The following is a 4,839-nucleotide window of genomic DNA, read 5'->3' as shown; positions in this document are numbered from 1 at the left end:
GTCTTTTCGTCTGTAAAATGGAATAGAGAAAGAAACAAAAACCAATACAGTGAGTGTCAGAGAGTTCCTATGATTGAGAAAATTAATACAACTAATGCAATAAATCCCCTCCTAAAAAATACAAATTCAATACAGGATGTAGTAAATAAAGTTGGAAAGATAAGCTGCTATAAACTCCTTTTTTCTTTCAGTGGGATGTTTTACTAATGTCTTTCCAGGAAATAGGTTCTTTAATGCTAAACTTTGATAGAGCCAATAAACTCAGGCTTTGCTCAACAGGGAGTAGATTTTAGAGGGTACATGAAGTGCTAACAGAGAAAATTAAAAGATAAATTAGGAAATGGAGCATGACCTCGATCCAAAGTGCTTTCATGTTTCTCGTCAGTGATTTGGTTGGCTTGACGACTTGTCGACATAAATCAAAGCTCCACAGATCATTTGGAATCACCATAAAATGATATGGTTGCTATCTTTTTAACAGCCTGTGGGCTTTGCTGTTTTGCAAAAGTGCAGAAGGAGGTTAAGGCATCCTTCCAAGATTTTTGTCCAGGGAAAGCCAGTGGGAGAGACTATAAAAGAGAAGCTTCAAAAACTTTAAACATGATCTGATATCTGCATTGCTTCGTATCGGTTTTTATTATTGCAACAGGGCAAAGGCATTGAGTTCCTTTATGTCCCTTTACAACAGCAAAGAGACACTAAGACTCTGAGCTCCTTGATAAATAGTCATGAGGGGAAAGACCGGGATCAGAATGCAAACAGCTTGGTCAGCAGTGTGGAAATGGCCTACTGACAAAATGACCCTCGTTGGAATATAACACCATGAAGGTGGATAAGTAAATGGTATATCCACATGACGGTGTCTAAGCTGTGATTTCCATAGACGATTGCTTCTGTGCTGCTGTGTTTAGTTCAATGAGTTTATCTTTATTTAAAAGGGGATTAGTAACTGTACTGTAATGCTGATAACTGCACATAGCAAATATTCCATGTGCCTTTAGCTAAATAATGGAATAGCCAAACATAACAGATGGGGATTTTTTTTTAAAGTTGCTTTAAATATATTAAAACCTAAATTCAAGGATAGTCAAAGAAAAAAAAAAAAGCATGTGGTGACAGTGGACAGAACATACTCCTGTTTAGCAAGAAGAAACATGCAATAGAACCAGGCCCGTTGTTAGCAGTCATAAGCTAGTAATGGTTAAAAACAGAAAAAAACACTCTTCTCTAAAATAAACAAGCTAAAGGCTATAAGGACTTACACACCGAAGTAGAATCATTTTACCATTTACTCCAATGGGCAAGAAAACTCAGTGTTGACATGAAATAACTCAATGATTATCATTAATTGACTGGCAGAACTAAAGGCAGAAGCTCTGATCCAACATTATTTTTCTATGGTAATGGTACTGTACATAGGTCTAGTATAAAACAAACTACTATCCTTCACCTTTTATTTATTAATGTGTATATCCCTGCTACATCTATATCAAATGCTAAATTCCCTCATCAGTATTCCCCCATTTAGCTGTGCAGAGCTCAAATAAGGAGACATTTATTTCATGCAGGTGTGTGAAAGTATTAAAAAGTTCCAGTTTATTATGAGACAATTTTGCATGAGAACCTGTTTCCCACATTATCTAGAAGAGGCACAGCTAAATACACCTATTATGAGCAAATAGTTCATTTCTATGAGAAAGGAACACAACAGTATACTGTGTATTTCCTTTTACCTTAATTTGACCCGACATGGCTCCCAACAAAGGATGCCCTAAAGTGCATCAAATTTTTTTATTTACCCAAGTAGACTTAATGCAACATCATTTGTCTACATTTAACAAGCAGTTTTTGTAGAGGCAAAATATGCTATAATATATATAACATAATATAATAGTTATATATAACTAAATACATTCTGCATGGGAATTCACAATAGTGAATAATAAAAATATAAATAGAAGAACAAACATTACCGAAAGCATATCTGGTTTAAAAATTCTGAGCTGATTAGACGAAGCAAACCAAACAGGTGTGTGGCTTTGACTAATTAGATCTCCCTCTGGCTGAAGGAACCCATCGGTCTTTGCGCTACACTGCCCTCTTGTGGCGTAATGCAAATAAAGTTCACAGTCTTGGCTGCACAGCGAAATATAACTTTATCTTTGTTATTGGCTTATCAAAAAACAAACAAAAAAACAAAGACACTAATGCAAACCGCTGCACAGGGAATACTTCCTATTTGAAAAAAGGAAGGAGAGTAAATGGCAGCAGCACTCACAAATTGAGAATAGCCAAAGAAAAACAGCAGTTTCAGAAATGTTTGTAAAAATACTGTAAATTATTTACACTGTCAGCACCTAGATGCTATATTTCAGACTTTCAATAAAACCACACAATATCTAATAACTACTGTACTACTCTGTCGACTAACTCATTAGGTTGGGGAAAAAAGCATCTCGTTGGAAAGTTGAGTATTTGAAATATGGACTGCATCCACTATAAACAAGACATTCCCAGCCTCAACGTCTTTAAACCTTTCATCTAACAATGCAAGCAGAACAGATTCATTCTAGGATTGCTCATTCAAAGTTTCCAATGCACTTATATCTATTAAATCTATGGAAAAAAGAAAATTACTGTGCAAAATGTTTAATTTCTTCACAAAAGGCAGAAATCTCATGGGGAGCTTTTTCCTTTCTATTATGTGTTTTAAACATTGTTCATAGTGGCAGATGCTAAATACATGTTCCCTGTCTGTCATGCAAGAAACACCCATGAGTGCCTTTTTAAACCTCCCAGTAATTATTTGCCACTAGCATTAAGCTTAAATCTGGAGCACAAAGCATTTCTTATCTCCTGTTGAGCAACCCAAAGTTGGCTAAAAAGCTCATCCAGAGTGAACTCAACACCACTTAAGCCGACGATGTACGCATTTGTTATCCAAACGTTTCTAAGAGCGTTATAATTTATCTCTTCGACTAGTTGTATGGATAACCCCTGCTGCCTCAGCCACTCAAGAATATTCATCACACACAAGGAGTTTGCTTCTCCCAGCGGTAGAAAGTCATGCCTGCCAAAAACAAAGCGAGCAGAAATACATGAAAGAAAACATGCACAGCAAGAGAAACAGTTCAATGGAAAATTGTTTATTAAAAATACGAATAATATAAAGAATACACAAATCTGAAAATATCATGGGTACAAAAAGAAATAGCAGCTGTATTTTATAAGTATGCTATTGACAAAATGTACAACTCTGATTTACATATTTACATTACTTAAGGCTAATTTAAATAACATTTGCAACACTCTCAGGGCATTGTCGAAACTAAACTCCCTTAAAACTAAGATTCTTTGGCATTTGGTTTCACCTGTCTGCCGAGGAACACATTTTTCTGGATTTGAAATGACAGTGATTTTATTTGTGAAATGCACACGACTATGAGTTTGCAATCCCATTGGAATGTTGTTGCCTCTTATTTATTCATGAAAACAGATTCAGATTATATGCCAAAGAATTGTGACATTTCTTTGGACTAGCAAAAGGTAAAGAATGTCAAATCAACAAATCTTTGATTTCTTTAGGATAACATGCCAGGTCCTGAAAAGAAGAAAAACAAATCCCAACATCCTGAAATGTTTTTGTCCTTTTTACATGACCTCATTTATAAAGAACTGAGATCAAATGGAAAGTGGCTCATTTGGTTTGAAGGATCAAAGGGGGAAATCATAGAGAGCACATGCCTGAGATGGAAATATAATGTAACATGGTTTTTTATAATTATACAGTGATAAAAATCTGTATTAAAGCTTTTTAAGGCACATTTTAGCAGCTGATGAGCCATCTTAGCCTCTTTGAAGAGTCTGAGTGAACCGTATATTTGTGTTCTTCACATTTCACCAAGCTCCCCGATCTCTTTCATACCATGTTTATAACACAAACCACAAGGTAAGTGTACCATCAAATTACAAACTATTAGGAAAATTTGCTTCTTCTAAACTGAAAAATAAATATTAATTATTACATCCTACTAAGGTTTTTCTTTAAATATTCCACATTATCAAAAGTTCAAAGAAGCCTATCTGACCGTACTCGGTGAACCAACAATAATCCAGATCTATAAGACCTATAAAATCTCACATCATGTCAGAAACAAAATAAATCTGCTGCTCTGTACACACAGTCACTTTTTATATAAGAAAACAAAAAAATATTCTACTGACCACACACAGCCCACCAGGGGCCACAGTTCCCTCCAAACTGGAGACCAAATAGCCATGTTATATTTGGCACGGCTCTTCTCTCTCTCATGCTACAAATATTAGCACAAGATGTGGAGCGTTTTGCTCAGTCCTACTTAGGCGCTCTCTCAGGGGAAACTAACAGTTACAGCTAACTGGGGAAAAGGTAGTTCAGCTACTGCACACAATTAAAACCAACAGGTTGGCCATGGCTGCTACTGTTGAGTATTCTATCTACTCATTGCTGCGATTTATATATATCCCAAGTCCAATTTTTCTACCTCTGCAGGAGTTAGAGGCTGACAGCTTTGGCTGTATAAAACTTCTGACTTACTTGTTTTCTCATAGGCAGCCTTAGGGATTTTCTAATGACATTTTCATGCTTGTATTTTCATTCTGTTAAAGTTTTCTGCTTGATGCTTGTAACATTAAAACAGCCAACAGCTGCATTTTATGCAAATACCTGAAAAGAAGAGTCCTGTTCGGGATTGAGAGCCAAAAGTGTCACAATTATTTAAAATAAACTATAATAAACACGTCAAACCAGATTTGATCACAAATTAATATATATATATATATATATATATTTTTTTTAAT

Source organism: Cyprinodon tularosa, unplaced genomic scaffold, assembly GCF_016077235.1.
Source record: "Cyprinodon tularosa strain WSP-4 unplaced genomic scaffold, ASM1607723v1 ctg345, whole genome shotgun sequence".
Lineage (NCBI taxonomy): Eukaryota > Metazoa > Chordata > Actinopteri > Cyprinodontiformes > Cyprinodontidae > Cyprinodon > Cyprinodon tularosa.
This window is presented reverse-complemented; position numbering follows the sequence as displayed.